The following is a 22,500-nucleotide window of genomic DNA, read 5'->3' on the forward strand; positions in this document are numbered from 1 at the left end:
TTTGCCCCTCCTGTACGTGCTTCACAGCGTTCAAGACATACACACTTCACGTCTGCCTGTACAGCCTTTTTGTTTGTTTATTTCACCGTTTCGTTTTCCTGCCTTGTTTTCCGTCCGCCACTACCCTCCACGAAAACAATTTAATTTGTGTTCGTGGGAAGAACCATTTTAACGATGCGTACTGCCTTAATTCTTCGAAATGCCGGAGTTTTAATGGTGGCAGCTGATGAAGGGGATGTTTCTATGTGGCCTGCTTGTTTGTTGCACCTTGTTTACCATTTTGTCCTTGTTCTTTTGCCACGTCATGCATCCAGTTATGTATCTATATGTACATGTAGATGAACGTATATACATATATATGCATATACTCATATATTGTTTATATATATATATATATATATATATATATATATATATATATATATATATATATATATATATATATGTATACACAATATATAGAAATCTGTCTTACTCTCTCTCTCTCTCTCTCTCTCTCTCTCTCTCTATATATATATATATATATATATATATATATATATATATATATATATATATATATATATATATATATATACAAGAATAAGGGCAGGGAATCGTCAATTAATAATAGAATTAATAATTAACAATTTTGCCAAGTAGTTCAGTATGAAAAAACCTTTATCGGTAAAACCATTTATCATCATAAATATACAGGGATTAGCATTGAGTTGCTTCTCCAACATACTGAAAATTTAGAAATAGCAGTCAAAGAACTACTGATTCTAAACTACAAATTTTTCTCTAAACGGATGGCGATATTTAGGGCACACATAGAACAAAAAACCGGAGGGAAAAGCATAAACAAAACAAGTCTTTAGTTAATCGGATACGATCGTTTCATGGTTAAGAGAATGAAAATTTCTCTATTCCAAATCTTCAGTCCGATATTCTGATAAATTTGAAAGTGTCTCTCAAAAATTCACGGTAATTTTTGGCCATGCGACACCAAAAATCAACGATAAGAAAGGCACTTACGAATTCATCGGCTAGTGAGTTCAGGCATCCCACCTCAAAGAAATCTATTCCATGTGCGTCACAAATAGTCCCGTATGAAAAAAAGTCCCGTGTGGAGGGATTACGGTTTAACCATCTAACTTAGAGGTATCAAATATAAATATACAAGAATAAGGGCAGGGAATCGTCAATTAATAATAGAATTAATAATTAACAATTTTTTAGAGACACTTTCAAATTTATCAGAATATCGGACTGAAGATTTGGAATAGAGAAATTTTCATTCTCTTAACCATGAAACGATCGTATCCGATTAACTAAAGACTTGTTTTGTTTATGCTTTTCCCTCCGTTTTTTTGTTCTATGTGTGCCATAAATATCGCCATCCGTTTAGAGAAAAATTTGTAGTTTAGAATCAGTAGTTCTTTGACTGCTATTTCTAAATTTTCAGTATGTTGGAGAAGCGACTCAATGCTAATCCCTGTATATTTATGATGATATATATATATATATATATATATATATATATATATATATATATATATATATATATATATATATATATATATGTATATATATATATATATATATATATAGATGTATATATATATATATATATATATATATATATATATATATATATATATATATATATATATATATATATTTCTTAATATTATCATAATCCTGCGATGTATGTGAAAGTAAAAATCTTTCTTCCTTTCAGCCTACCTATGTGAGGCAGATTATTGAGATTTCATTAACTAATAGTTAGTTTTGATAATTAATTTGCATCTATTGGGGCTCCAATTCAGGAGTTTGAAGGTATATGGAGTTACTCCAAAGCCCCAACTACATCCAAGTCCTCTCTATAACGGGATGGTAGTGCCCGGCGTGGCTAAAGCATACACTACTTGAGCTCTGGCCTCAAGACGTGTCCCACAGACCAGCCTGTAAGTGGCCTTGCTATGATGTCACGTGAACCAGTCCTTTTGGATAAGTTAGGAACGATAGAAAACTAGCTGAGTGAATTGTAAATAAACCGATAGAATGCAACAGGAAATTAAAAAACAAATTGTGAATGTTTAGAATTTGGCAATGATGTCCATGTTTGCCGATACCAGTAGGCATGGCACATGAAAAGAAAAAAATAATTTCTAGAACAAAATAGGACCTCATCGGCATACTGTTCTAAAACTCAAGTACCATTAGATCTTCTAGCAAACTTAACTTATTCAGATAACTGAGAAGAGGTCTTTAATTTCTAGAAATATATTTATTGTCATTAAAATGGCAAATGCCCCACTTGCATGTCTCATTTAAAGGTTTGATGCAAAATAGAAAACTGGTCCATCACAGATGCTTTTGTCTCAGGTGCCTTATCACATTCTCATTGGAATCTGATGCCGTTGGGCAGTGATGTCTGTTGCTTGCCGCCATTAAATCTCTGCAAGTCCTTAAGGCACTTATCCTATCTCCATTTGATCGATATTTTCCTAGTGCCATAAGTCAAATGCTGCTGAGTACAAACAGTTTCTCCACGCAGCTAACAGTATTAATCTACTTTGTCGCAGATGTTAACGTTATTCGGAGTTATCTGCAGTACACAAGAAGGTGAACAGTTTTGCCTCTAGATCCCTCTAGAGTGTTTAGGTCCACTAAACTCACTGTCTCTGGTAGGAAAGCTCTACCACTTTAACACAGCCATCTTCCCCTGTTGCCTCTTGGAAACTCGGCACTCTGAGTCCTCTCTTGCTCCTCGCTTTGGAATTGCTTTGTTTCTTGGTACTGTACTTTTCAAGTCCTATCCGTCTTGACAAATTACCAACCAATAAACCCAAGTACTTCGAGAACCTTACTTCACAACTTCCTGGAACTTCCAATTCCTGCCGCCTTTTAAGGTCATGTTATGTCCAACTTTCCAGTCAATGCTCTTACCGATGAATTGGTAAGCGGAGCTTCGAGGTCTTGCTGTTTGACAGAGCCGGAGGTTAGGAGAACACTCTTCCATCATCGCACGAATTTACTGCACGTCCTCTACGTGGAGAGTCATAGGGAAGTCATATAGCAAGAACGACTACTATACTATCAGCATGAAAGTGTAATGGAAGCAATACACTTTACATCTTCCGAGTAGCTGGCTTTGTCCACAACCTTGAGATAGTTATTTAGTTGGGCCATAAGTATCTTAGCCGTTGTCTTTATCCGCCATAATTCTTCCCAAGGCATCAGATTCCGTTCCCCCGAATTACTGGAATCTCAGGCTTCTGGATACTAAAGATATCATTCATCTGCTTTCCATTCAGGATACTCAGAGATTTTCCTGGTTTCAATTTCATACGTGATCATGCAGCCATCTACTTCAGTAAACTCAGGGATTACCATGTTCCTTGGGTTGATAGTATTAGAAGTGTTATGTCATCCACGAAGGCTATATAGACTAGATACATCGTATTGATACCAGGTTTTCAGGCAATGACTTTCATCCCCCCCCCCCCTGTTACTAACAACATGACAGCTACGCGCATGAGTTACAGATATAGTACACGTATAGTGCTCTTTTTGAATCTATGTTACTTGGTGGTGAAATTTCCTTATTAACCTCATCACGGGCTTAACCACAGCTGCAGGAAGTTCGAAGCACTTCAATCCACTATGGATTAGTGGTGGGGCACACTTGAATAGTGTTCGGCGAGGTATAACCTTTGAGAGTGCGTTAGTTTTCTTTACTTTAATGATATGACTGGTTGCGTATATATGCGTAGAACATCTCTCCTTTTTCCACATTGCCTCTGACCTTTGAAGCTGGAGATACCTCCCTCTCTCCCTCCGCCCCTATCTATCTATCTATCTATCTATCTATCTATCTATCTATCTATCTATCTATCTACATACAAACATACGTAAATAAATATATACATGCACAGATAGATAGATAGATAGATAGATAGATAGATAGATAGATGTGAATATGTGTATGTGCGGGCGTGCCCATATGTATATGAATGATGGCGTGGTGCATCTTGAGCGCGTGTTATTTAAATTAATTTAGACGATGCTAATAAAACTGTCGCAGCTGACTTCCGTGCCGTCAGTCAACGTAAGAGAAAATATGTATTATAAGATAGGACCACCTAGTTTCTGCTTGGAGCTGTAGGTTTATCAGCTCGCTTTTGATTCTACTATAAGGTGTTCGAATTTTACTCGCTGTGGTGTAGCTCCAAAGCAACTCTTTCAGGGCAGCCTTACGGGAAATATTATTCCATCCGTTACACACGTGGGCACCTGCCATTTTTTTCTTCTTTTAAGGGAGATTTGGCTGCTATTTCTATAGGTCGAGCAATGACATAGAATCTGCCATGATGGCTTCTAGTCAAGTTTAGTTATCATTTAAGTGAAGGCGCATGGCTTAGTGGTTAGAGTGTTTGGCACACGGAGTAAGATCATGAGTTCGATTCCCGACGACGCGTTGTGTCCTTGAGCAAAGCACTTTATTTTAAGTTGGTCCAGTCTATTCAGCTGGCAAAAATGAGCGGTACCTGTAATTCAAAGGGGACCAGCCCTGTCACATTCTCTGTCGTGCTGAATCTCCGTGAGAACTACGTTAAAAGTACGAATGTCTGTGGAATGCTCAAGAGCAGGCTGTTCCGTTGAACAGATCAGCTGGAGCCTTCATGGTCGTAACCAACTGAGCGCCAGTTTCAGTTAAAGGGCTATTAAGTTGATATTATGACTTTAACACTATTCGCCCCGAATAATTCTAGAGCAAAACGAACAGAAAGTGATATATACATACCTTTAACTGAATTTTGTGTCATAAATTTTCTTGCATATGCACGCGTATATGGAGATACCTACACATATAGCCACATTCGCAAACAATAGACAGTTGAAAATAAACAGAGACATGCATATCTAAATGCATTGATGATTGTTTCCCCACCAAGTCGTCTACATGGTACTTAGAAACTCCTTATATACACATGCTTATATATGTGTGCGTGTATATGTGTGCGTATATATGTGTGTGTATTTGTGTGTATGTAAATGTTTGTATCTATCTATCTATCTATCTCTCTGCGTGAGACAATATATATATATATATATATATATATACATACATACATGTGTGTTTGTGTGTGTGTGTGTGTGTGTGTGTGTATTTGTACAGTCATGCTTCCAGACGAATGCCAGCAACATGCTGCTAACATCAAGTAAGATGGCAGGGTCCAGCAAGCATTACGATTTTCAAGTTGATATATTAGACATGTATCTCGACTGACACTGGCTGTCAAACGCTATCTCTGCCTGTCGCTTACGTTAAAGGTTAGAATTATAACGTTTGGTTGGCTTTGGTAAGTTTCCTTGGAGTTAACAATTTAATTTGATTTCGAAGCTGTAGGCGTTGACGACATACTAAACAAATAAACTGCTCTCTACGGGCCTTTCAGATATATTTCCTTTGTTACTAATTATTTCGCTTTCTGATCCTCTCCTTCTTTCTCTTTCTCTTCCTTTTCTCCTCACTTTCTTCTCTCTCTCCTCCTCTCTTTCTCTTTCATTCTCCTCCTCTCTCTGGATATGCAGCAGGCTGTTTGTTACGTAACAGTAAACTGACGCCTTCGTAGCTTGGCCGAAGTATTAACATACCAGTAAGTTTCACTCTCCCAAACTTACCGAAGGAATTAAAATAATATTGACTTTTTAGCATTGACAAAAGGTCGCTTTTTCCTTGGAAAAGGTTATAGTAGATTAATTGAAACAGTGTACTCGACTGGTACTCTATTTTATGACCATGTTTGAACGTAGAGGAATTAAAATAATATTAGTGAAGGACTAATATATTTAGTTTCCGCTCTCCGCAAATTTTTCCAGGCTCGTTTTTTGATGCTCCCTGCGATATATAATGATGGCGTTTCTGAATTATGCACCGGGCATCCTTATTAGAAATAATATTCCATCCGTTACACACGTTGACCCCTACCATATATTTTTCATCTTTTATGGGACTATGATTTGAGGAAGATTTGGATGCTATTCTACATGTCTAGCACTCAGAATCTGCCACGATGGCTCTAGTCAAATTGTGTAATCACTTAAGTGAAGACGTATAGTTTAGTGGTTAGAGTATTCGGTTAAAATACGAAAGGCTCAGTTATTTCAATTCACCAAATTACAAATAAATTCATTGGGGTGGTACAGTTTACCATTGTAAGTAGTAGAAACAACAGCAGCTTTACTACGTGAATAGCTTTCGCTGCGGAATTTTATCTCGGTGATAGACTGTGTAATGACATGCTACGCACCAAGGACGTCAACAAATTGATAAAGACGGTGTTTTGGTGTGACTTTGCTTCATCAGTGATAGATATCGCCTCAATCCTTTAGAACGACGCATGAAACTCTTTCTTAAGAAAATTTATTTCCGTTTGTCTGATTTACGCCGTAGTGTGCATAAAATAGATACCGTTAAATTAGTGACGAGTCGTCAAAAAGGCAAATACGCCGAATAGGCTATCCCCTGTTGTGCCAGTCTAATTTATGATTGATTTACATCGCAATTGACCTATGCACTTGTTGGGGAAGGAAAGCGCGAATGTTTTCTTAAAAAAGCGGTGAACAAACCGACTGCTTTCCCACTTTTTGCACATAAATAATATAGAAAGAATATGTTTACATTCTTATTATACTTACAGTGAGGCTTTCTAATGTATGTATTTATGGGTGTGTGTGTGTGTGTGTGTGTGTGTGCGTGTGCGTGTGCGTGTGCGTGTGCGCTTGTGTCTGTTTTCTTTCAAAGAGGTCTACAAGTTTGCAGACAGTACTTTCTTACTCCTGTGGATGGAAATACAGTGATTAGCCCAGTGAAGGCCTGTAGTCAGTTGTGCAGTTATGCTATTCTCGCCAACTTGTAATATAAAATAAAATAACATCCCCACGGACATTATTATCATACACAATATTATTATACATAGGCAGTATATGATCATGTGTAATCAGGTCATGCAGAGATATAGATATGAGTGTGTATATATTGTATACATTGAGGCAAAGAGGAACTTTATGCTTCTATTCACAAAAGACTTCTGCCATTACCGCTTCAATTTTGATAAATATCACATCTGCATAAGTAATCAAATTTACTCAGACATTCACACACGCAATCAAGACTGACGTATCAACAAGAAAGCCTCTACATCAGTGGTTCCCAACCATTTTTTTTATCTATGAACCCCTTTAATTCTTATTTTACTCGGATGGACCCTCATAACCATTCGATCTTTCAAAAATGATATATTTTTATAATTAAATATTATTAGGAATTGCATGAAAAAATATTTTGTGCATAGACAGAGTATAATTAATCTGTTGCACATAAATCTTAACAACAAAATCTTATATGGGTCCCTTAAGGTTCATGTGGACCCTGATTGAGAACCACTGCTCTACACGGTCGTTCGACCTGCTATAATTACTGGGCAAATGTCTCAAAAATCATACGCTATAAACTTAAAAAAAGAAGAGTCTATCAGATCACTTAATCATAGACACTCGTAAAGGATGGGATGGCCATGGCAAAAATGCTTTTGTCTATATGATTGTTCAATCCGGGTTGACCTGACCGTTAGACAAGAACAACATCCAATCAGCTTTTGTACAATCAATACTCGATACAATCGGCAGCAAGCTGGCAGAATCATTAGCAGACCAGGTAAAATGCTTATTAATGTTTCGTCCGTCTTTACGTTCTGAGTTCAAGTTCCGCAGAGGTTGACTTTGCCTTACATCCTTTCGGGGTTGATAAAATGTGTACAAGTTGAAAACTGGGGTCGATTACATCGACCTATACCCTCCTCCGATGTGTCTCGACCCACTGAAAATAGAAGGCAAATCTCCATCAAATAATACCCTAAAAAAAGGAAAGACACTTATTGCTCATGGGTCTGCTTCACCGTAGTTGACTTAGCTAAACAAAAATTAGCAAGCGTATTGCGAGGCGGTTGTCAAAACTCAAAGTCAGACAACTTCTGTCGTAAACCCATTGACTCTCATCTCACAAGTATTTAAATGAAATTCGTTGTGTCTCGTATGACAGATAAAAGTCCTTTCACAAATTATTTGACGTATATCTGTTAAATAAGTATCGTTAGTTCACCGACAGACAAGTACTTAAATAAATTAAGTGACGGAAAACACTTGCCAGACAAGTGTCTTGACTAATTCATTGTTTCAAACCCATCAAACAGGCTATCTTAATGATTTTAACTCTCTCACATTTGTCAAACAAGTCTAAATAAATTCTCTGACTGACATCTGTCAAACAAGTCTTTACATATTCAATACCTCTCAAGTGTCAGACAAGTATCTCATTGAATTTATCTAACAAGTAATTTTTACAAATTTGCTGAATCGTATCTGTCAAAAAGGTGTCTTAAGAAATTCACAGGCTCCTATCTGTCTAACGAGTTGTTCGACAAATTCATGTCCCACACTGAAAAGAATGTTTATGAGTAATGAAAACATGAGGTGCAGTCAAGTAATTTATGTTTTCATTAACTATCAGAGAAGATTAAAGAACGACGATTAAGATTGGGGGAGGGCAGGAAAATCAGTTGGTTAACCTAGTAATGTAATGTCAGTGTTCAAGGCCTATTGTAGACCTCCCGGGTTGGAATATACCACAACCGGATGTAAATTTTTTCGTGCACACGCACGCACGTACACACACGCACGTACACACACACACACACACTCACACACACACACACACACACACACACACACACACACACACACACACACACACACACACACACACTAATACGTGTGCGTACGTACACTTACGTTCACATGAGGATCACTTAGTAATATCAGCAGTGCATTGGGTTTCAAAATTTTCATTGCAACGGATATTCATTGCAACACAACTTCGTCAGATAAATTGGCAAATTACCAAAATCAATGAACCTGAAATTATGGGTTCCTTGCAATTGGGTTTAGTACTGACTGTACCGTTTATAATTATTATAATTATTATATATGCCCTTTCCAATAATCTGATATTGTTGAAGTGAATAGAAAGATCTATTCAATGACATAGATCTGTTTCAGTTGGGCATTCATATGTCTTTAACAGATAATCCACTAGTTTCTAAACAGTGTAACGCGAGATGTAGCAAAGTACCGTGAGATGTAGCAAAACTAATGATTACTAATTTAGGCACAAGACCAGCAGTTTTGAGAGTAGAGAATTGATTAGTCGATACCACAGAACCCTATACTTTACTGGTACTTTATTTTCTTGACCCCAGAACAATGAAAAATAGAGTGAACTCGGAGGGAGCTGCATTGGAAATGTACTGTCGGAATAAATATCACGAGACATTTTCTCCGATGCTCTAACAATTTTGCAAATTCACAGCCGCAAATACAATATGATTATATTTATTATTTTCTTCGAAATTCCGAGTTTAAATAAATAAGTATTTATTAATTATCTATATTACACACACACACACACACACACACACACACACACACACACACACACACACACACGAGTGGAGAAAGAAAGTGGCACTCAACACATTTGCTAGGAGTTACATATACTTTAAGATAATAGTTTGACTCAGCTCCAGATGCCTTAAAGTTTCGTGGTGCATCTCATCAAGAGTGGCAGATCTGAAACAAATTCAAAGGGAATTCTAAGTGTTAGGCCTTTATTGGGTAACTCAGATTACGTGTTGCTAATGTTGTGAAGGGCTCACATGGTCGAATAGGGTGTTTGTATGCTGGCTCCGCTTTCGCGGAAGGTAGTGGTACGGTGTATTCAACGACATCAGTTGGAACTGATGTTGCTATCTTGGATATATCTTTCCAACACGGAAGTAAACTATTTGCTGACTCTCATGTGTTAGATGTTTGAATGATATGATGACACTCTTTCGCTCAGTAATTATTTACAAGTTTCAAACTTTCAATTATCATAATGCATGTCTGATTAAGACAATAATTCTTGTCTGTAATACAGAATTTTATAGACTTTCAGAGTCAATAAGTTGGTATTTGCGAATGTTGTTTTACACAAAAAATAATATTATGATCGCTTGTCTTGCTTCACATATTTCATGACTCTACGGAACACTGCTACTGCATAAATTCTCCGACTGTTCGCCTACTCCCAGAGATATATCACCTACATTAATATTCAGCATGTTATCACTTCACGTACATTAATATTCAGCATGTTGTATACCCTACAACATATATGCTCTACAACATATATGCTCTACAACATATATACTCTACAACATATATGCTCTACAACATATATGCTCTACAATATATATGCTCTACAACATATATAAACCTATAACTTATATAAACCTATAACTTATATACCCTACAACATACCAGCTGGCAAAAATTAGTTGTACTTGTAATTCAGTATAACTATATATCCTACAGCATAATACGCTATGAAATATATAGTTATATACTCCTTGACTTAGTGAGATATAATCAGTTGATTCACTATTCCTGATCAATCAACAGTATCCATCAATAGGTGATCATTTCTGTTTACTTCATGTGAGACAAAGAAGGAGTGTGGCTTTTACCAAGAGATTTAGCAAAGTAAATGAAATTGCCATAAGGAGGAATCAAACATGGTTTGCTGGAGTTTACCATGAACATTACAATGCTCGTTACCAGTATGCAAGCTATAACTATTTCAGTGTGAAATGCTTTGAAGCTGGTCGGAGTGAGATAGTGTATATTATAATTTAACTTTATGTTGTTGCAAGATTATGACTTCTGTCATCGATTTCACATTTTATCTCTAGGGTACGTACCAGTAAAATATTATTATTGACCCAATTAATTATATCTTACACCTTCCACAAACTCTTTAGCTAGAGATTAGTGGGATGATTTAAGCCTAATACAGTTATAATTCAATCTGAATCCTTGAAGTTTAGTTGGTAGGTTTTAACAGAGGAAGATTCAAAGACAATGAAAGGATAGAATTCATTGAGCACCGAACGAAATCCTTGCAGAGAAATTTAATGCACCTTTATGATCTATGTTCAATTCCAAGGGTCAATAAGTAGTAAATGTGAAGTTCTAAAGTCTATTTAATTCGTGGCAAATGTTAGAAATTAATTGCAACTTTTCTAACTGTTTAAGATACCATTAATCATAACAAAAATACCAGTTTTATTTGTTATGGCGAATATAGTTAGAGGTTAGTTCTTATTTAATTAAAACAGGCTGTTGGTTACAGCAGAAAACTATTTGTTAATCTTGTTGTAATTGATTCAGATTCAATACAATAAATTGTTGGTAATCGTAGAAACTTTTTCTCATCTCTAACCACAGTAGCAGCAGTAGCAGAAACTTTAGCACAGCAATGAGATATGAAACAACAATGTGAAAAGCGCACAATAAACATATCTGATTTAATTACGTCACCTGAATTAGCAGAGCGAGACGAGGTTTATGGCCAGACCACCCAACCAGTATTGACTTGAAGTTGTGTGGCGCCGGCCAAAACTATTCTAGTCAATGCTTCATTGACATGAGTTTCTCTCCCTCGCCTCGAATCTTACTTTTTATTTCGAGACGTTTATAGGACTCGCTAGTCGTTTGTCTTCGTCTGAAAAGAAGGCAACAGGCAACGTAATCAGTCAGGCATAAATTAAAACAAACAAGTAAGCAAATAAAACAGTCATAAGGAATTAATGAAATATTGTTGATCGTCAGAGGAGCTGTGAGAGTGTCAGTTTCTGACAACAACAGGACAGAGTCGTGTCTCTTAACAACCGTAAAAATAAGATATTTTGACACCCGCAACACTCCGACATATTTACTGAGCTGCTTTTCGAAATTGTTTGTGAAGAACAGGTTAATGTTTTTGTCAAGTTATTTGTCTTGGAAAAGACGTAAAAACCTTATAAACAAAAGTGGTTAGTGCGTTTATATATTTTTAATGTAATTATAAAAATTTAGTAATTAACGATATTGAAAAGACGTAAGTAGTGAAAGCTAATTATGAATATTTCCTCACAAAATGAACGAATAAACGATACTTCACTAATTACGTATGGGTCACAATGTTCAAATCCGTTATTATGTTTCTGATTAGAGTGTGGTGCTGTTTTAATTAGGAATGAATTTGGGATAATCTTGGTTACAACATTCATATTATGCTAAAATACTGAACATTGAATACTTTGAATAACTACGTAAACCTGGGCAGATTCTTACTCTTTTGCAAATTTTATTTCTGTGCTTTCATTGCACAAACGGACACAGCTGTATATGCTTTGTAGTGGTTGTGTTCTGTATTCTTTAGATTTTTGTAAGCCCTTGGACTTTGAATGTGTCTTTGTTTGCAACTCTTTTTAATCAGTTCAAAGGTATCAATAATTATAGGGACTATTTCTGTTTTCAGTCCCCACATTCTGGTTGTTTCCATTCTTTCAGACCTTTATTCGAGGATGGAAGCACTTTCTTCTGGTGACCTTAAATAATAAAAAAAAATATTCTGTCGTTTGGCCTTGATCTTGCAATCTCTGTATATTGGTATATCATAAAGTATGGTCGATTAGTCCTTCCTCGAAACCTTTTCTGGTGTATGTTTATGTAAGCATTTTCCTGTTGATATTAATAATGCTGGCATGATCTCCAGTGTAAGAAAACTCCAGCTCTGTTAAGCCTGTAAATGTATTCACTCTCTTGATTGAAACTAGAAATCCGGAGAAGAAGTTAATTATTTCTTTTCACATATTTTGCTGTTACTTATTTTGCGTCATTAGATGATCTTGTTAGTTTCTAGTAGGGAGGCTTTATCCCTGTGCTGAAATCAACAGGTTTAGTAAAGAAACTGATATCGCAAGACAATGTTGTTGTTGTTGGTACTCCGTCGCTTACGACGTCGAGGGTTCCAGTTGATCCGATCAACGGAACAGACTGCTTGTGAAATTAACGTGCAAGTGACTGAGCACTCCACAGACACGTGTACCCTTAACGTAGTTCTCAGGGATATTCAGCGTGACACAGTGTGACAAGGCTGACCTTTTGAATTACAGGCACAACAGAAACAGGAAGTAAGAGTGAGAGAAAGTTGTGGTGGAAGAGTACAGCAGGGTTCACCACCATCCCCTGCCGGAGTCTCGTGGAGCTTCAGGTGTTTTCGCTCAATAAACACTCATAACGCCCGGTCTGGGAATCGAAAGCGCGATCCTATGACCACATCGTTAACGAATGCCCGAAATTGGCACAACGCGAATACATACAACGCCATAACAATGTGACAAGAATGATCCATTGCCGTGTCATGTTGGATGTATGTCTTTCAAAATATTAAATATTGATTTCCTGAGTATATTATTGATGAGTTTATGAATTTATTAATAATATAAAGACACATATATACACATTTATTTGCTTAAAATAATTGAGCACTCAATATAAGTTCAGTTATATATTCTATTAGAATATTTCTTTTAGAATATTACTTATAAAAGTTATATATATATATATATATATATATATATATATATATGTACGTATGTATATTTACCTACGTGTGTATGTCTTAGTGTCTGTGTTTATCCTCCCACTACCGATTGACAACCAGTGTTGGTGTGTTTGCGTCCCCGTATTTTAGCTGTTCGGCAAAAGAGATCGATAGAATAATTATTAGGCTTTAAAAAAGTACTGGTGTCGATTCATTCGACTAAAAATTCAAGGCGGTACTCCAGCATAGCTGCAGTCTAACGACTGAAACAAGTAAAAAGTAGAAAAAGTAAAAAGAAAAAAGTGTATATATACTAAAGTCGACCGAAAATAGAAATAACACGGGTAAAGAAGAAATAGTAGTCAATAAAGAATTATCACAAAAGATATCAAATGGAAAAAATGGGAATGTTCTTCAAAAACAACCAACGAAAATTTAGTACTTGATGTTGAAGGTGACGGTCTTATACACACCTGCCGATTCGGTAAAAGATACGCACAGCTCTGACGACATGACGTTGATTCGATGCATAGCATTGTGCCTAACTTTTGGTAAATGTGACATGTAGAAATAACATGGTTAATGTCCTACACCGGATACAGAAGATTTCGTACCTGAACCAAATGCATCCGTCTTGTGAACCTTTGGAAGTTGAGATTACTCTGCGAAAACTACCACAGATATTACCTGGTAATGTATAGAGAGTATTACTGAATTCATGACAGTGTAACATTTCGTACTTAAACGGCTTAAGTTATTAATAACGTGATATTTTCTCATTTTAATCTTAAATTTATGCTTTATGGCAAATATACTTAGCTACAGATTTCGGATCAGACACTTGGGTAAATCGTTTGACTCAGAGAAATTAGCACTTCTTTTCTGATATCTTCATGTATCGCATAAGTCTTTTTTTTTCTACTGCGTAACTATTCTCTTCGGCACAATTTAGTGACCGAGAAACTAAAAATACAAGTCTAGGGTCTACCATTTTGATTAAGTGTAGTCTCGATGGCGGCCTCAGAGGCGTCCGTTTCGATGGCAAACGACATATGTTTGTCTACTTCAGTTTTGGCAGACTCCGTAATAGACATTTTTTAAAAGTCATTGATTGCCGTTACAGCTTCTTCTGAGAGTGGAAAATGAGCATTAATTAGATGTCTTATTCATTCAGAGAAGCGAGGAACCCATTGGGAATAATTAGCGAACAGATTCGGCATACAAGATAAGAGTTGCGTATTAGCAGACACGAGCATTTCTTTAACTGGAGTTAAACGTGAGGGGTCAGGATTCAATTTGCTTTAGTTAATTTGATAACCTTGAATACAGACAGATTTAGTTAGAAATTCAGTTATCGTATTTCAGTGTTATATTTATTAGATTTATGTATAACGTATAAGAATTTAGAGACATTGTGGTTATGCGCCTCTTTGGTATTATTACACACCGAGGAGAAATATTGATTGTAACGTCATCTAAATAGGAGTACGTGTCTTAAAATTTGTTTTCACTAGTAAGAATGCCTGTAATTTGATGAAAACACCTGACACACATTTTAAGACAAAAACTAAAATGGTTAAACTGAAATATTGGCCGTCTACCTCGAGAGTGGTAAATAGTTTATCAGGATGCAATATAACACAATGAAACGAGTTACTTAAGTCGACAGTGTTAAATATATTGTAAGAATATACTGTGTCAACTAAATAGTTGTCTAAGTTGAGCAGTTGTTAAACGTCTAAGTACGTGAATTTATAACTAGCTTCTGAGAAGTTAACCAATCATCTACTTCCTTTGAATTACCATTAACGATACATATATAGCTCGATAATGTTTTCTTTGAGCCTGTTATTCACTTTCGCTCGAATGAACTTAGCATTGTATGATTTAAATTTACAGGATTTTTCTACTTACAAGTTTAAAATTATGGAAAGTGAGTGGATCAAGTTATAAGACGCGTCAGTGAGCAGACCTCCAAGGCTGACCGGCGCGGTGGGTTGGCACTGAATTCTGCTTCAGCAAACGAATGCTGCTGTCTTACTAAAGAATGCCATGAATAACGTTCACACAGCAATCAAGGTGGTCATTTGCCTTTAGTTTTTGTTCAGGATATTTCTTGACTAGCGTAAGTCATTTAACTAAATCCATCAATTTCATATACTTGCAGTCTCTAGTTGACTACCTTAGGTTACGTACAACTGATTCAGAGGAGGAACTTTAGGAACTTTCTGTGAGCGAGCACTTTTGAGGAAGTTCCATGAACAGCTAAGGCAATGATACACATTTAATGCAAAAAGTATACAGACAAATATCATAGGTAGAATGGAAACGCTAACTAGTTCTCTCGAAAGTTTTCCATTTTTTCTTTTTGCACATGAAACATGTAGTACTGTCACAAGTTGGATATTTAGTGCTATCATGTCGTAATAAATTACCACAAAAATAATGTATTTGAACCCAACAAGATGTAAATGCATACAAGAAAGTTCTATTAGACGTTTGATATACTTCAGAAATTAAGATTTCTTCCAACAAAGTATGGCAACGTTCTGTCTACACCACATGGACCTAACAATAAAGTAAACCATATTGCATTAAGAGCAAAAACAACTAAGTGAACTTAACTGACCAATGCAGGCCTAAGTATCTAGAAACTATTAAACATTTCTTTTAAGTTCTCTCCATTCCTCTTCTCCTGTAGTAAGCTTATTTGTTTATTTATCTCTATGTTATTTTTGCTTTTACTTTTGCATGTTTTGTACTTGTATATGATACTCATTCATCCCTGTATATCTTAAATTAAAATTTTAATTTTAATTTGTACTGTTTACAGTATCTTTCTTTCGCTCTTGATCTGTAGAGGAGACATTTTTCTCGTTTGCTTTAGACAAATTTCCACAGGTATAGACGATTTATATAAACCTGTTTTTAATTAAAAATTCGACTAACTTTAATGGTTACGTTTTTTTTCCCCGTTACAGTCGGCTGTTTTCCATGCAACAAATTTCCGCAAATTCGAATAGCCATGATAGCGTGCTTGGTGAGTTTTAATTATTTATTTGATGAGTTACCAAATATTAATTATTCAACGTCTGTAAATGCTTATAAATTTGCTCACTGTTATCTGATGACCGGCAACGCGAAACTCTGAGTAACAGTTTGTAAAATCTTTTCCAGCTTCAATATATTACACACACACACACACACACACACACAATATATTATACACATCCACTCACAAGGCTTTGGTCGGCCCGTGCCACGTAGTGGGACTGAATCCAGAACCATGTGGTTGGTAAGCAAGCTACTTACCACACAGCCACGCCTGCGCCTATATATTTTTCAAAAATATACCTACACGTGGACTGTTGGCGATTTTTTCCTCCTTCTCCCTTTTCCTTCGGACTCTCCTATGTTTCCTGTTTCCGAAGAAGAGCTTTTCCCGAAACGTAAAGCAACCACCCTATTCTTTCTCTGAGCGTCTTATTAAAACTTTGTATGTGCTAAATCCTAGTGTTGTTGTTTTTTTTTGTTGTCTTTTTTCTCCGTTTTTTAAAAAAAATTAATTATATATATATATTCACACATACACAACACATTTTAAAAATTCTATAAAATTGAACGAAACTGAATTTATATCCACATACACATATGTAAATATACGTACGTTAATATACGTATGTAAATATACGTACGTACATACGTACGTATGTAAATATACGTACGTACATACGTACGTATGTAAATATACGTACGTACATACATACGTACATACATACGTACATACATACGTACATACACCATTGCCTACACAGTCACATCTCATGCATCACGCATGACGGTATAGGTCAATCAATGTTGGTTGATGTAAGTTAAGAAAACTTGAGATATCTAGTATGTAACAGTAAGTTGAGTTAACAAGAGTGACCTGTTCAGGTTGTAGTAGTAGAGTTTAAAACAGCGACAGTACCTTTTATTGTTTCCTCTTCAATAGACAGTGAATACAAATCTGTATTTGATGTAAAATTCTGTCGTTCTCTCTCATACACACCTGATAACACTGTAACGCTCCTTTCTATCAACATTTGAAACAGTTATTTATATCAAAAGGTAATATTTTTTTCCTAACAGGGTGTGTCAGGTCAATAAGAAAAGAAAAGACTTCTTTTCAACATATGACCACATCTTTTTCTCTTTCTATCCCCATTTATACAATATTTCTTCGTTATTTTCTATCTCAGTTCTATTCAATATTCATCAAATTTGTGAAGAGAAAACGAATGATTGTTTTTTATGCACGCGCTCTCTTGCCCTCATGAATACATGTGAATATGTGTACTTACTAATATTTGTCATATTACGCAGTGGTGTAACAGGAACAATTAAATGTATTTTTAAAAATATTTTTATTTCTAGTCCTCTATGTTCTGTTTAAAATGCGCCATGATGAACATAAACTTATCGCCCCGAGTCTGAAATAAAACTAGTCACGTACTAGATTAATTCAATTGACCATATATATGTCTAACGATTGTGAGAGATTCTTGATTTCTTTTATCTATTTACAAATTTAATATTTATGTATTATCGAATATTGCATTTATACATTACACTAAACGTGCAAAACTATTTTATAAGTACGTATTAATATACTTCAACGAGAATGTTTTTATTAGTATAGAGGTGCTTCACTTTTTAAACAGAATCTTGGGTATCTATCTATCTCTCTCTCTCTCTCTCTCTCTATCTATCTATCTATTTATCTATATACATCTGTTTGTCTGTCTTTGCGTGCTTGCTTACGTGTGCGCATGTGTTTGTAAACACAAAACAACCATAAGTGACTCAAACTCGAGCGTCAATTGGGAATCGAACTCATATTTCTTTTACTGATGTCTCAATGATATCTTCGAAAAAAATTGCCCCTTGCATTTATTAATTATGGTAGACATTGAGGAAATCATTTAAATTGATCGACGCTCTCTGAACTAAGACCACTAACCGAATGCTTGAATTAGTTAGTGTTCGTGTATTCCGAATAAAATTGTAATGAATCACTGAACTTCGGGGCTCAAATTTTAACTTCGCGTTTAGCAACCTTATAAGATAATTATTCTATTATACACTACTTATTCAGATCCGTTTTCAACAATGTGTCCATTTCCGAGATGACAGTTCTGAGGATGCTTCCGGTTATGTAAAGGGATATAGAAGGGATGGAACGATAAAGTGGTATATTTGAATAATTATAGCTGGTCAAAGGATCTTCAATTATAATTGCTACACCCATAGACTATAATGATTTTGATGTAGTTGTACACAAAACGTGCAACCAAACATTACATGAAGTTTACTGTTTCTCCTCACTCAAATTAGATATAATCATCTAGTCTGTGCTTTCTTGAACTTCTACTTCGATAACAACATTTATACTGAGATCTGTCAACGATTTAACTGCGAGAGGATAAGCTACTTTTGCTAAATAGCAAACATTATTCGGTGGTTTACCACACAAACACACACTCACACGCGCGCGCGCACGCACACAAATGCACACCCGTACGAACACATATGTTAGGCGCTCATGATTGCATGTGTGCTTATTTTCCTTAATTAGGGTTTAAATGTTGCATGTACTAACATATTAATCTATCACAAATTAATAAAAATTCTTCTGGGATAATAGCAATTAATTATGTATAATTATTCACACATACACAACACATTTGAAAAATTTTCTAAAATTGAACGAAACTGAATTTATATCCACATACACATATGCAAATATACATAATTGCATACATAGTCACATCTCATGCATTACGCATGACGGTAAGGTCAATCAATGTTGGTTGATGTAAGTTAAGAATACTTGAGTTATCCAGTATGTAAGAGTAAGTTGAGTTAACAAGAGTGACCTGTTCAGGTTGTAGTAGTAGAGTTTAAAACAGCGACAGTTATTAGTAGAGAGGTGTTTCACTTTTTAAACAGAATCTATCTATCTATCTATCTATCTATCTATCTATCTATCTATCTATCTATCTATCTATCTATCTATCTATCTATCTAATTCTAACTCTAATAGGCTTCTAAATATTTTTTTAAAGTTTCAGCTTAGAGCTGCGGCCATGCTGATGCACCACCATGTTGCTGCACTGTTATTACAGGGAGCCTGTTACAATATGTGGCACTTGGTGAAGAATGGAGTTTGATTTAGCAACCCTCATTTGCACCTCCTGCCGCGAGGTAGGTTCATCTGGGACTCTCGATAGGAAGAGGTCCAGCTTTGATTTAAAAACTCCTACATCTACTTTGTGCAGATTCCTCACATACATTTGCATATATGGGTACAGGACGTCACCAACTGTAAACAACGTAAAGTACGAAAATAAACGAGTTGAATACGCAAAGAACGGCCGCAGTCAATTGACTGAAACAAGTAAAAGTACATGTTTATATATATATATATATATATATATATATATATATATATATATATATATATATATATATATATATATATATATATATATATATATATATATATACATATATATATATATATATATATATATACATATATATATATATATATATGCATATATATATATATATATATGTATATATATATATATATATATATATATATATATATATATATATATATATATATATATATATATATATATATATAGTCAATCCAAACAAGACGAAGCAAGGAAAAACAACAACGTGAGTAAGTGGAACAAGTACTGTGTTAATGTACACTCAGGAAAGGAAAGAAAAGAAAGAGGATTTCACGTTTCGAGCGGAGCTCTTCATCAGAAATATAGAAAAAGTCCAAAGAAAGGAAGACGAAGAAAGAAAATCGCCGACGATACACACGCGGTCACATATATATTTATATATATATTTATGTATATATTTATATATATCTAGCATATATATATATATATATATATATATAAGAAAGAAGAAAGCAAAGGACCACTGATGAGGTCACAGAAGTCTGACGAAAGAACTCTGGCCGAAATAGGATTAATGTAATATAATGTAATATAAAGCTGAAGCAAATTAACACCAAATATACAGTGCGTGTGTTTTTATTGGCTAAACTGGCAACATGACCATCCCCAAGTACAACAATATATATATATATATATATATATATATATATATATATATATATATATATATATATATATATATATATAATATGTATTTATATATATTTATATATATACGGTGAAATTTAAATTCAGATCACAGGGTAATGTGATAAAATATCAGAGATTCAGCTCAAAGCTCAGCTATATCTCTCATCAACCAATTTTGGTTTATCAACTTACTTTTAAAACTGGGATCGGATAAGTTTGCTGCGTTTGTTGTTGTAGTTTAGTGTTCGTTCAGTTGTCATCGAGAATACTTACAATCAAGGGTGTTCAAACGCTGACTTACCAGTCGGTTCATGTATCTAAGAATACATTATCTTATGTATTGCTTCTTTTTTAATATGTTGTTGTTTTGTTTTGTTCCTTCTGGAGTCATGCCTGGCTCATAAGGGCCGGTTTTCCCAGTTTCATTGGCGTATAGGTTCCCCACCTGGACGGGACGCCGGTCCGTCGCAGCTGAGATGCTAGATGCAGGAGGAAAGAGTGAGAGAAAGTTGTGGCGAAAGATTCAGCCGAAGTTCGCCATTACTTTCTGCCGGAGGAGCTTAGATATTTAGCTCATAAACACACACCTCGCCCGGTATGAGATTCGAAACCGCGATCCCTCGACCGCGAGTTCGCTGCTCCAACCACCAGGCCATACGCCTCCACTTTTTAATATATTAGGATACGATTTGGTGAAATATTTCTGTCATTTCTAGCACACATGACTTGTCGCGAATAAAAGAAAAGGAATCGATCAACAACCCCAGGTGGATAAATACAACTGTGTCGATCTTGGCGAATATTTAGCTAGTGAGACTAAAATCTATTACTACTTTCATCACATCCAACACTTGGTTAATTAAATAATATACATATTTCATTAAGAGTAGGTGTAAATAATACAGAGGTTTTGACTTTTAGTAATCTGATTTCAGCAAAAACAACCGTAGCAAAAATAACTGTGATTTAGTTATTTCTGTACTTCAATCATTAAAGGTTGCATCTGTCGTTTGAAAGTACAGTATTCAGTAAGGAATTAACGAGTATCAGAATACATTAAAGCTTAATAGAGTTAACTCCAATCAAGCAATAGTTGTTGATATTTTAAGCCATGTTATTGCCATACACATTTCAATGAGATAGCCGCCACAGATTTTTTTTATTCGCTATATTACATACATGAGACTGTCCGTATCTTACAGCAATCTACTTTTGACAAGATTCACGACCTCATATTTATATGGGCAGAAAAAGATATACTGCGATATATTCATACATTTCTCATTGCTTATTGTCATGTGGAGAGAAGAAATTAGCATAACTCAACAATCGAAAATAGATTGCAGTTCTGGCTTACCAAAAGCTTATCTATTCTTAGGATCACTTAAACAGCATTATAAGTACTCGAGTCAAGTAATACACTGGGGATCCCTGCGTAATACCTAGACCATATAAATTAGCTTGAGCCCCTAGAATCATGGCGATCCTCAGCGAACTGATCAGTGTGACGTGTCCTTATCTTTAGACGGCATTGTTATCCTAGATTCGTATAAATGACAACGACAACATTCAAAAGTGGTTAATGAGGCATACCTTCATACGGCAGGAATAGTTTTTAATTAGTGAAAAAACATCTAAGTAACAATTATTTTGATTGTTTTTGCCGGTGCAGTTGTAGATTTTGATAGACAAAACGGTTTTACATAAAAGATTTGGTGGCATATCAGTAAAACGAAATCTTCGGCAAACACTTCTGTATCAGAGGGAACCATAACAAAGAGAAGGAAATGATAAATTATTGTATTTTATTGTTTAGTTAGTTAT

The 22,500-nt window shown here is 35.3% G+C and overlaps 1 long non-coding RNA gene across 1 annotated transcript in view; it reads left to right on the top strand.

Moving 5' to 3' along the window:
* The window catches only part of LOC149136443 (uncharacterized), a 70,749-nt gene that overhangs the window by 6,985 nt on the left and 41,264 nt on the right, over positions 1-22,500 (top strand). Inside the window, exon 2 of the long non-coding RNA XR_016240969.1 lies at positions 16,501-16,559. This is a non-coding gene — a long non-coding RNA (uncharacterized LOC149136443). The remainder of the gene's footprint in view (positions 1-16,500; positions 16,560-22,500) is intronic.

Source organism: Octopus bimaculoides, chromosome 3 (genome assembly GCF_046866305.1).
Source record: "Octopus bimaculoides isolate indiv1 chromosome 3, ASM4686630v1, whole genome shotgun sequence".
NCBI classification, from domain to species: domain Eukaryota; kingdom Metazoa; phylum Mollusca; class Cephalopoda; order Octopoda; family Octopodidae; genus Octopus; species Octopus bimaculoides.